Source organism: Nicotiana attenuata, unplaced genomic scaffold, assembly GCF_001879085.1.
Source record: "Nicotiana attenuata strain UT unplaced genomic scaffold, NIATTr2, whole genome shotgun sequence".
NCBI classification, from domain to species: domain Eukaryota; kingdom Viridiplantae; phylum Streptophyta; class Magnoliopsida; order Solanales; family Solanaceae; genus Nicotiana; species Nicotiana attenuata.
The window spans coordinates 366,056-379,305 of NW_017670418.1; positions in this window are offsets into that span (position 1 = coordinate 366,056).

Sequence of the window (13,250 nt, forward strand, 5' to 3'; positions counted from 1 at the left end):
ATATATATATATATATAAAAGTCCCTTCATGATATAACAAAATTATTACAATAACAACAACAAAAATAGCAACAACAATCCAGTAAAATTAAGTAGAGTAATATAACAAAGTCATTGTGTATTGCAAGTAAATACTTAGCCGCTTCACGAAGGAAGACCTTCGTTTATCTTATATCATGAACAACACACACGTTTGTCTAAATTTAAAACCTAAACAAAAAATACTAAGGCTTTTAATATATAATGTCTTCACAATTATTTTTTATTCCGTTGTGGGACAATCCTACTTCATATTTATTTACAAACTATGTAATAATTCTCATATTCTTCACGAGTTATAATATGCGGGCCAGCTTCAAAACTCAAAATGCCATAACAAAATTAGACAGCCTGCCTCGATAATTTGAAATTGCACCTAGCTCCATCGTTTGGTTGTTAGGAAAGGAAAAGAAAATTTGTCGGATGTTTTTCTTTTCTTTTGAATTTTAATCAAGAAAGTTCTGATAATGGTAATAGATTTTGGACAAGATTTGACGTTCTGTAAAAAGTTGTAGGAGATCTCACTTTATTTATTTTTTCCCCACCTTCAGACAAACAAATATAAGAAAATTATTTCTCTTTCTTTTCAGTAACTTTTTGAAGAAATAAATTTGTGCAACTTTTTCTGAAATTCAACATAGTCATAGTGAAGTATGGCAGAAAATAACAGCCATAATAATTGTCGTAGTGCAAAGGTTACTTTAGAGTTAAGAACAGAAAAGGAACAAACAAAAGTTACTTTAGATCGAATTCATTTAATTATGGCCAGACTTCTCTATAACAGCACTTCTTATATAACAATACTTCACTATAAAAGTCAAGTTTTTCCGGAACCAAATTTTGAGCTCTGTTATAATATATGTTTTCTATAACAACAATTTACTGTAACATCCAAAAATATTCAAAACAAACGAGGCTGTTATAGAGAGGTTTGATTGAGGCACACATTTCTTAAACATTGCTGAATTTACTAATATAAGAAACGTCTTGTCTATCTATAGAAATATTCACTATAATTATATAAACAAAAATTGTTCAAAATCTTTGACCATAGCTTATTGTCGCATTCATGATTCATCTCTAGTTAAAAAAGATGCATACAATTTTAGGCACAGTACTTCAGGATTGAAATTCACATGAGACATGTTATTCTTTACGTTGGATTTGACATTTTCTAACATTTTGTCATGTTTGGTGGATGGATATTCGGCAATCTTACACTGATCTGGTGGCTAAAATTATGCATCCATTTACTGATTTTTACCTACCATTACTTCCAACATCAACGGAGAAACAGACCACCAAAACTTATAGTTTAAGGAACTAGTTATTATTTTCATTTTAAAACAAGCAATTTAATTTAATCCTAGTAACTAAATATTAAAGTGAGAATATATATCACTAAATTATAATTAAGTAATAATGTAGCACAAAAGGCATATATATGCAGAGGCGGATCCATGTGTACGGGTGAGGGATCACCGGACCCCGTAACTTCGGCTGAAATATTGTATATATAAACGTATATACCTTAAAAATGGTTAATTTAAAGCAATTGACACCTTTAACATTACAACCATTTAGGGGCACTGGTTGAGCAGAATAATGTGCCCACGCCGCGTAAAAATTCTGGGTCCTCTATGTATATATGTCGTACATTCATTGGTTGGTCTATATACTAGTATCTATGAATGTGCGTTGCACGTTAATAATGCCACGTGATGGTTTAAACGTTTATTTATATGACGGAACAATAAAATTTAATCAATGAGAGAAATTTTATGTATAATAATACAACAATCATCTAAATATCGAAAAATATTACTAATTACATTAGCATAATACGTGAATTCAAAATGAGAGGGCATCATCAAAACTTACACAAATGATCAATTTAGTCATGTTAGTTAGATAATTATGTATTAAAATTTAAAAGTATTTAATGTGATGGTATATTACCGAACAATTCTTTCTAGACGATATTATTTTTGTGTATGTTTTCTTCTAATGTTTTGGTTGCTCTGCCATAACCAGAACTTTTGTTCTCGATATTGATATCCCTCTTGAAAGTGTAACATATACTTGTTCGTGCAAGAAAATTTATTGCTGTAAATATAGTCCAACATTTAGGATGTTTGTCCTTGTGTTTTATTTATTATAATCGCAAAACATAAACATACTGAAGATTATTTTCACGCAAATTTAAAAGGATATTCTTTTATTTCGAAAGACAAAAGTTGAATACAGGGATAAAAATTTAGTTAGAAGCACGTTGGCCAGTATCATAATTTTTGCATGTATGACGTTATGGTCAAAATTTCTATTTACCATATGTGTGTTATTACATTAGCTATTCCGCGGATCTAAGTTTTTCAATAGCATGATGGGCATATTTTTCTTCAAAATCAACCTATATATAATGGAGTATCAATTTCACTTAGTCTATTATATATACGGTGAACTAACATACGTAAGTAACAATAAACTTGACAACAAATTAAACATGTATGGTAGAAGGCCATTTGGTATTAAAGTATTTAAGTATTTTTTTCGTAGTAACTATTGGTATCATATTCGGCTGAGTCAAAAACTGAAAAATATTTTGTTTATGCCATAAAATTTGTTATCAACCTTTTATTTAGTTGATCAAAATATTTATTTGTGCTAGCTAAGATAGCTTTTGTCACGACCCAAAACCCGCACTAGTCGTGATGGCGCCTCTCGTGAAGACAAGGCCAGCCAACAGAACAACAACGCCTCTTTCAAAATTATTAAACATAAATGAATAGATAAATACAACTTAATGACAATAATAATCGATATTTACAATCCAACACAGCCCGACCGGGGTGTCACAAGTCACGAGCATCTAGAGAAGTCTGAACACGACTACGGGGCCAATAATACACAGAATAAAATTTAGAGTCAAAAGACGAAGTCCGATGCCGCGAACGCCGGCGGTCACCTTGCTCAGCTACGATAACAAAATCCTCAATCAGCTCTAACCCGCTACCGGGTAACAAATACCTGCATCTTGCACGCGAGGTGCAGGGAGTAAAGTGAGTACTCCAACTCAGTGAGAAATAAAAGTAAATAATAACTGAACAGCAAGAATCACGTAAGGCACTCCATCATGCTATATAGAACAGTGCAACCCTTTGAGAAAACAGTAAAACCGTGAAATCCTTTAGAAAATATCTGGGCTTAGTTAAAACCTCTTTTGAAAATATCTTTCTCAACAGTTAAGCGAATGAATGCAAAACAGATAGTGCAAGTCAGCTCATAAGTCAGCCCCTCGGGCACAACACTCCATTAACAAATAACACCAGGGTATCAGGTGAACAGTGCAAGAAGTAGCATGGATGCCAATGGAATGAGAGTGCTGAATGTCATGACACATAATACAACCAGGAACCAATGCATGAGTGCAATGCAATGCATATGATCGCTGCGGCGTGCAGCCCGATCCATCCATATTTAACGTCGACGGCGTTAATTGGGGGTGTGTACAGACTCCGGAGGGGCTCTTACAGCCCAAGCGCAATAATCAAGCCATCTCGTGGCATCAACCAGGCCCTCGGCCTCAATATCAATACAGTACCGCTGCGGCGCGCAGCCCGAGCCAACCATACATCCAGAAATCACTATAACACTGTTGCGGCGTGCAGCCCAATCCATGCTCAGTCCAGAAATGCACATAAGCTACTTGGGCAATATTAAAATAATAGTTCTCAGCTCAAAACGTCAATAAAATGTTGTTTAAGTTTTCAAATCTTAGAAAAAAATGGCTGAGTTTGCAAAACAGTATTAAAACCCTGGACCGAGATCAAATAATATGCAAGTAATGCGAAAACAGTGATATCAATCCCTGAAGGATTCACATAGTTGACACGAAGCCCAAACATGGCAATCAGCCCAAATTATGATGATAACAAGTAGTTTCAGTCAAATACGCGGTAAAAATCAACAACCGGGACGGACCAAATCACAATCTCCAACGGTGCTCTACCCCACGCTCACATCCGGCGTGCAAGTCACCTCAATACAGCACTATGATGTGCAAATCCGGGGTTTCAAACCCTCAGTATATCATTTACAAGTATTACTCACCTCGAACCGGTAAAATCTCTAGCTCGCGACGCCTTTGCCCCTCAAACCGGCCTCCACGCGCGTCGAATCTATCCAAAATCAGAGCGAATACATCACAATATGCTAAGGGAACAATACCCAATCGAAAACAATCGAAAAATAGCAAAAATCTCGAAACTAGCAAAACCCGAGCCCCGGGCCCACTTCTCGAAAAATTACAAAACTCACATTACCGGATTCCTCGTCTCGCCACGAGTCCATACATACCAAGAACTCCCAAATCCGAGCTCAAATGACCTATCAAATCCCAATTTGAAATATCAAAACTCAAGCCCTAGCTTTACCCCTTTTTGATGAATTTCAACCAATTTCCATGTTAAATCTATCATAATCTCGTGTATTTAGGTCAAGGAACTTACCTCCAATCAATTCTCCTTGAATCCCTCTTCAATTTGCCCCAAAGAGCTCTCAAAATACTCAACAATGGGGGAAAATGGCTAAAAATCGCGGATGAAATGTTTTAAAACATTCTGCCCAGGTCTGACCCTTCCTTCTTCGCGAACGCGGTCAAACTATCGCGTTCGCGAAGCACATCCTTGCATTGACCAAAGTTTACTCTATGCGAACACGACATAGAGGTCGCGAACGCGATGCCTTTCTTCCTCCACTTACGCGAACGCGGAGACCATAACGCGAACGCGATGAGAAATTCTCCTGAGACAAAATTCCTTGCACGCGATCGCGAAACACATAACGCGGACGCAATGAACAGCCTGATGAACCCTTCACGAACGCGGCCTAGACCCTCGCGAACGCGTAGCTTCCAGAACCCAGCCCTTCGCGAACGCGAGCTTCCCTACGCGAACGCGAAGGCCAAAATACCTGCAATTGCTGGACTGATTTTTCTGCAATTTCTGTACTCCAAAAATGGTCCGATTGACCACCCGAAACTCACCCGAGGCCCCCGGGACCTCAATCAAAAGCACCAACACATCCTAAAACCTCATTCAAACATGTTCCAATCATCAAAACACCTCAAACAACACCAAAACCATCAAATTACATCGGATTCAAGCCTAAGTTCTTCTAAAACTTCTGAAACACGCATTCGATCAAAAACCCAACCAAACGACGTCCGAATGACCTGAAATTTTGCGCACACATCAAAAATCACATAGCGAAGCTACAGCAACTCTCGGAATTCCATTCCGACCCTCGGATCAAAATCTCACCCATCAACCGGAATTCGCCGAAATACTAACTTCGCCAATTCAAGCCTAATTCTACACCGGACCTCCAAAATCAATTCCGATCACACTCCTAAGTCACAAATCATCCCCCGAAGCTAACCGACTCACCGGAAATCACATCCGAGCCCTCTAACTCATAAGTCAACGTCCGGTTGACTTTTCCAACTTAATCCTTCTTAAAAGAGACTAAGTGTCTCATTTCCTACCAAAACCAATCCAAATCAACTGTAACACACCAAATACTGATAATGAAGCATGAAGAAGCATAAAATGGGGGAAACGGAGCGGTAACTCATGAGATGACGGGTCGGGTCGTCACAGCTTTTTAATTTCTATCACGCAATTTGTAATTTTGTTTTAATCTAATGATAGAAATATTTTCCTTATTAAATGCACTACTATTGTCATTGGGGTTGATAACCAAGTGTTCTGGAAGAACCAAATCGTCTTTATTGGATGATCTTTTTTGTTTTCGATACGAAGAAAGACGTCATTGAATATTGGATCTATTCTTACTCTATATTTCTTAGCGTATTAATCTTTTTCATTCGAGACCATAATTATAATTTTGGCAAGCTAGCTTTTACAGTCTCTACTTTTGTTGAGTATGGAACTACCGGTACTTGACGGAAATCACCTCCCAGCCCATTAATTTTCCATCAAATGGTTCATTGATATCCAATATATCTCCAGAACTCTGGGCAATTGTTTCGATCATTTGACATTTAGCCATAAACGCTTCATCCCACATTATCAATTTTGCTTTCGTTATGAATTTAGTACTATTGCTCTGCTTTGATATATTTGTGATGATTATTTCAATTGTTTGAAGAGGTATATCAGGTCTAAAGTGAGTGGCCTCATAATAAAATTATTGCCGGTACACCATTTGTCATTATTGGTAACAATATCATGCCCCTTGATCTGACATTTGGAAGTAATGCTTGACATAAACATATTATTTCGGTTCCGCCGGAGGCATCTACAAAGGGTAATCCCGCTATATCAGAGTCGACTCTTTATTTATAGTCTTGAAAGCTTGTTCTTATTCAGAATTTAGCTTTGATTGTGCTTACTCAAACACTTGTATGGCATTTTGATTCTTAATACTATATTAATATTTTTTACTTTGTGTTCTAATTTTTTTTATCTCTAACGCTCTTTTTATGAAATAAAATTATGTACCAAATTTTTTTTTTTAACTTGAGAAATAATTTTACTCATATATATAAAAAATAATTGAAATGAATTCTCTTGCTAAATAATTAATTGAAACATTTAATTATTTAGTCTTAACATGAAACATAATTTATTTTATGTTGATCCAGATCTTAATATTAGTTCATATCTTGTTTTGAATATTTAATCTTAATTATAATTTTATTCATCATAAATTTTATTTTCAAAGAGAAAAGATCGATCTGATATTTTAGTTTTAGATCTTTATGTTTACAGGATCATTACTGGTATTGACTCTCACCAATCATATTTTTTTCTCTTTTTCACATATTTTTATTTTCTTAGTTGTTGTTTAATAATTGGGTATATTTTTCAATATAACACGGAAAATTGATAAACATTTTTTATTTGAGTAGGAAAACAATTCAAATATAAATATAAAAATATATTATCGTGGGGTATTTTATTTTATCAATTTCAACATTTTATGCATTCCATTTAATATTACTTTTATTTTTTCTTGCTATTGGACATTATGGAGTGGTAATGTGTTGCCAATCCGAAGGATTCTTATGAGATTGATTTTATTAAACCTTCGTAAATATTTTTAATAAGAATTTAATAGATAAATTTTTATAATGTTAAAATCTTAAATATTAAAAAAATTAACATATAAGGTAATGCAATCCAGAAAATAGGTTATTATAGTTATGTCCTTTCCCTGTGAGTTCTTCTAATTAATATTTTAGAACTATTTTGGTATATCAATATTGTATGTTTACGCCTGATAGTAATTATACTAATAGAATTCCTAAAGGTAATCATGTAGGATTCATAACGTGTAGTATATGTCCTAAAAATAATAGGATTATAAAGATAATGTCTAAAATTCCGGTTATGTCCTTTGATTGTGAGTTATTATGCTTAATATTATAAGGTTATTTTTGTAATCCGACATTATATTCATGCTTTTATAATAATACTAGTATCTATGAACGTGCGTTGCACGTGATGATTTAAAAATTTATTTATATGAAGGAACAATAAAATTTAATTAATGAGAGAAATTTTATGTATAATAATACAAAAATCATCTAAATGCCGAAAATATTATTACATTAGCATAATACATGAATTTAAAATAAAAGGACACCATTAAAACTTACACAAATGATCAATTTTGTCATGTTAGTTAGATAATTACGTATTATAGTTTAAAAATATTTAATGTGATGGTATCCTAACGAATACTTCTTTGTGAAAAATATTTTTCTTGTGTTTGTTTCCTCCTAATGCTTTGGTTGCTCTGTCTTAACCAAAACTCTTGTTGTCGATATTGATATCCCTCTCGAAAGTGCAACATACAGTTGTACGTGCAAGAAAACATATTGCGGTAAAAATAGTCCAATATTTAGGATATTTGTCCTTGTGCTTTATTTGTTATATTTGCAAAACATAAACATACTAAAAATTATTTTCACACAAATTTAAAAGGATATTCCTTAGTTTCGAAAGACAAAAGTTGAATTCAGGGATAATAATATACTTAGAAGCACATTGACCAGTATCATAATTTTTGCATATATAGCGTTATTATCAAAACTTCTATATACCATATGTGTGCTATTACATAAGATATTTGGCGTATCTAAGTTTATCAATAGCATGACGGACATATTTATTTTTAAAATTAACCTATATACAATGGAAGATCAATTTTAACTTAGTCTATTATATGTACGGTGACACTAACATACGTAAGAAATAATAAACTTGAAAATAAACATGTATGGTAGAAGGCCATTTGGTATTAAAGTATTTAAGTATTCTTCTTGGTAGTAATTATTGGTAGCATTTTATAGCTGAGTCAAAAACTGAAAAATATTTTATTTTTACTATAAAATTTTGCAATCAACCTTTTATTTAGTTGATCAACATATTCATTTCTGTAGCTAAGATATTTTTTTAATTCTATCATGCGATTTGCACAAATTGCCTTTTATTATAATGATAGAAATATTTCTCTTATTAAATGCACTACCGTTACTATTGAGATAGATAACCAAGTGTTCAGGAAAAAACAAATCATCTTTTCTTGGAGGCTCTTATTTGTTTCCAACACGAAGCAAGAAGACGCTGAATACTGGATCTGTTCTTACTTTATATTTTTTGTCAGTTGAATCTTTTTCATTTGAGCTAGAAGTATAACTTTGGCGAGCTAGCTTTTACAGTCTTTGCTTTTGTCGATTTATTGGAACTACCGGTAATACTTAACAGAAATCACCTCCCAAACAATTAATTTTCTACCAAATGGTTCATTAATATCTAATATATCTCTAGAACTCCGTTTGACACTTAGCCATAAATACGTCATTTCATATTATCAATTTTTGTTCCTTATATGTAACGACCCGACAGGTCGTTTTGAACTCTAGCGCGTTGTTCAGCAGTTTGAGGCCATGAACAGCTCCATTTCAGGTATTACGACTTGTACGCGTGGTCGGAATTGAATTTCAGGAAGTTCGGGGTTGATTCGGAAGGAGAATTCTCATTTCGGAAGCTTTAAGTTGAAAGAATCAACTAGCATTGGATTTTTAAGTAAACGACCTCGGAATTGGGATTCGAAGGCTCCAGCAGATTTGTATGATGATTTCGGACTTGGGCGTATGCCCGGATCGGGTTTTGGATGACCCGGGAGCGTTTTGGCGCCTATTGTGGAAGTTAGCCTTTTGGAAGAAATTTCATAAGCTTGGGTTGAAGTGCATTTCAGTGTTATCGATGTCCGTTTGGGATTCCGAGTCTGAGAGTAGTTCCGTATGGTGATTCTGGTATTGGGGGCGCAATCGGAAGTGAATTCGGAGGTCCGTGGGTCATTTTGGAGCCATTTGGCTAAAGATAGAAATTTGAAGGTTTTTGAGAAGTTTGACCGGAGGTCGACTTTTTGATATCGGGGTCGGAATCCGATTCCGAAAGTTGGAGTAGGTCCGGAATGTCGAATATGACTTGCGTGTAAAATTTGAAGTCAATTGAACATTATTTGATAGGTTTAAACATCGAAAGTAGAAGCTTGAAATTCTAAAGTTCATAAAGCTTGGATTGGAGGTCGATTCACGGTTTTAGCGTTGCTTGATATGAGTTGAGGACTCGAGCAAGTCCGTAATGTGTTTTGGGACTGGTTGGTATGATTGGTTGGGGTCCCGGGGGCCTTGGGTGGATTCCGGGTGGTTAACAAATCGAAAATGGAATTTTGGAAAAGGCTGAAGTTGCTGGTTGCTGGTATAACCGCACCTGCGAGACTTGGGCCGCAGGTGCGGAGTCGCAGAAGTGGCCAGAAGAGCCGTAGATGCGGTTTTGGACCAGAAGTGAAGAGACCGCAGATGCGGTCATGTAGCCGCAGGAGTGGGACCGCACCTACGGTGGGAGAGGCGCAGAAGCAGAAAAAGGGGGCCTGGTGAGAAACCGCAGGAGCGGTAGAAAGGCTGCACCTGCGGAACCGCAGAAGCGGTCAAGAGACCGCAGGTGCGGAAAGTGCTGGAGGCAGTGAGTGTTTTAAAAATCGGGATTTGGCCATTTTCTCTCATATTTTTCTTGGCTTGGGCGATTCTTGGGGGGGTTTCAAGAGGGGATTTTCATCATCAACGATAAGGTAAGCTATTCCCACCTATCTTGAATTAAATACATTGATTATGTACGGATTTGAGCATGAAATTGGTAGAAACTTGGGGTTTGAGGGAAAACCTAGAAAAAATTAATATTCTGGAATTTGACCACGATTTTGAGTATGAAATTGAGAGTAAATTATATATTTGAGTTCGTAAGGCTATGGGTAAACTTATTCTTTGAAAAATGTCGGAATCCGGGCACGTGGGCCCGGGGTCGGATTTTAGGAAACTTGTGTTTAAGGTTGGGAAATTGCTTAAATAGTTAGAATGCGATCTTGCGAGCTTATATTGACTAGTTCTTACTTCGTTTATGTCACGATCCGGATTTCCCACCCTCGGGAGTCGTGATGGCGCCTACTAACGGAGCTAGGCAAGCCAGCTTTCATTAACAAATTCATTAAACACATATTCCCTTTTTGACAATCAACGGCATTAGATAAAGGCGACGGAATTAAATCATAAGCGGAAGACTTAAATGTAGATAGATAATCAATCATACAAAAGTTCTACACATATATCTCTACCCCGGGACTGCAGTCACATACTCACGAACATCTAAGGAGTTCTACATACAAGGTCTGAAAGAAACATAATCTGTTTATCTCGGGTACAATGAGATGACAGCCAAAATGTAAAGATGGAAGGGAGACGCCGAGCCTGCGGACGCCTGCAAGCTACCTCGGGTCTCTCTCTGGACTGAAGGTGCCCCCCGTGCTAATGCTGCTGCTGCTCAAAACCTAGACCTGTGCAAAAATGCACAGAGTGTAGCATCAGCACAACCAACCCCATGTGCTGGTAAGTGTCTAGCCTAACCCCGGCGAAGTAGTGACGAGGCTAGACTGGACACCATATAAACCTGTGCAGTTATAAATATACACGAAACAAAATACCAAACAACTAGAAATATGGGAGGGGGAAACATGCTGTGGGGAGATTACAACAGTAACAGTAAATCCGAAATATTCAATCTAGGTGCAACTTACAATTTAAAGCAAACAAGAAACTAATACCGACACTAAACACCTTTGCATCTATAACTGTTGCGGCGTGCAACCCAATCCACAATTTTTAACTGTTGTGGCGTGCAACCCGATCCACATATATCATCGTTGCGGCGTGCAACCCGATCCACAATCATAACATTGTTGCGGCGTGCAACCCGATCCACAATTATAACATTGTTGCGGCGTGCAACCCGATCCGTAATGTATACCTCTCAACCTTGCCCAAGCAACAGTCACAATAAAGGGCTAGGGAGTAAACAAGTATTTGGAAATAAATCCCAACAAGGGTACTCCAACAACCAATAACAACTATGCAAGAGTAAATCGTTATTTCTCTTTTTCTTTCATTTTCATATCCTAGTTCTCGTTAGCACTCGTGTCAAACTCTAATGCAACTCTCGTTTCATATGCTCTCACCATCTGTATTTCAGACCGAGCCAATACTCCACGAAGTTCCACAATCACAATATCTTTCACAAGGTTTCCACCACGTATAGAGGCCATTAATAGCATGGAAAGCATAACGATATCCAAACAACTCGCATATAAGGACTCACGGTCATGCTAGACCCCAATGTATAGGAACTCGTCACCATGCCTATACACCATACTCGATCATTTAGCAATTAGCAAACAAGACTCGACTCCTATTCCCTCAAGCTAGGGTTAAACCAAACACTTACCTCAACTTCCACGGCCAATACAATCCTCCACAACCGCTCTCCCTCTCGAATTCGGCTCCAACTCGACCAAATCTATGCAATAAGAACTTCATGATATCAATATGTGCTAAACAAATCAAACCCAATAACTAATTGTAGCTTTTTCATCAATTTACCCCAAAAGGTCAAAAATGCCCCCGGGCCCACATGGTCAAAACCCGAGGTTCGGACCAAAACCCGATTACCCATTCCCCCATGAACTTAGATATATCTGTTATTTTGGAATCGGACCCCGAATTGAGGTCCAAACCCCCAATTTTAGAAAACCTAGGTTCTACCCTAAATTCCCAATTTCCCCATTAAAAATCTTTGTTTTGAAGTTGAAATGATGGTTAAGGAGGTTAAGGAGTAAGGAAAATCAGTTAGAAAACACTTACCAATCATTTTGAAGAAGAAGGATCGTTTGGAAAATCGCCTCTTATGCTTTGGGTTTTGAAAAAAAGTGTAAAATGACTGAAAATCTCGGATTTATATACTTTGCTGAAGGACTGGCGCGGACCGCGCAAATTGCCCCGCGGCCGCGCCGAGGAAGGGAGGGAAAAACAGCTCTCTGAACCTACCCAGCGCGGACCGCACGATTTTGGTGCGCGGCCGCGATGGTGTCTTGCACCTGGGGCCTTCTCTGAATCTCCCAGCGCGGTCCGCAAGAACTAGGTGCGCGGCCGCGCTGGTCAAACCAAGGATGAGGACCCCTCTGAACCTGGCCACGCAGACCGCGCGGACTGCACCGCGGCCGCGTGGCTTTCATCGCGGACCGCGCGGAAATGACCGCGGCCGCGCTGGGGCCTATAACACTGCAACATCTGATACTTTAAGCCTAAGGCCTCCCGGGACCTACTCAAAACTCACCCGAGCCCTCGGGGCTCCAACCCACGCATACACACTTACTCAATAACATCCTACGAACTCATCCGTGCGATCCAATCGCCAAAACAACATCATAATCATCAAATTAGGCCTCGAGACCCATGATTTCCTTCCAATTTTCATAAGACATCAAGTTTAGAGTTGTTTTTAGCCCAAAACACGACAAACGACGTCCAAATCTAACCAAACTTTACAACAATTGCTTAAATCATATTTAAGACTTGTGCCGGGCGTCGGAACCAAAATACGAGCCCAACAGCACAGTCTTCTAAACAAATAACACTTTCAAATTCTTTAATTATTTTCAGAAAACAATTTCACACAATAATTCATTTCTCGGACTTGGGACCTCGGAATCTGATTTCGGGCACACACCCAAGTCCCAAAATTTCCTACGGACCCTCCGGGACTGTCGAATCACGAGTCCGGGTCCGTTTG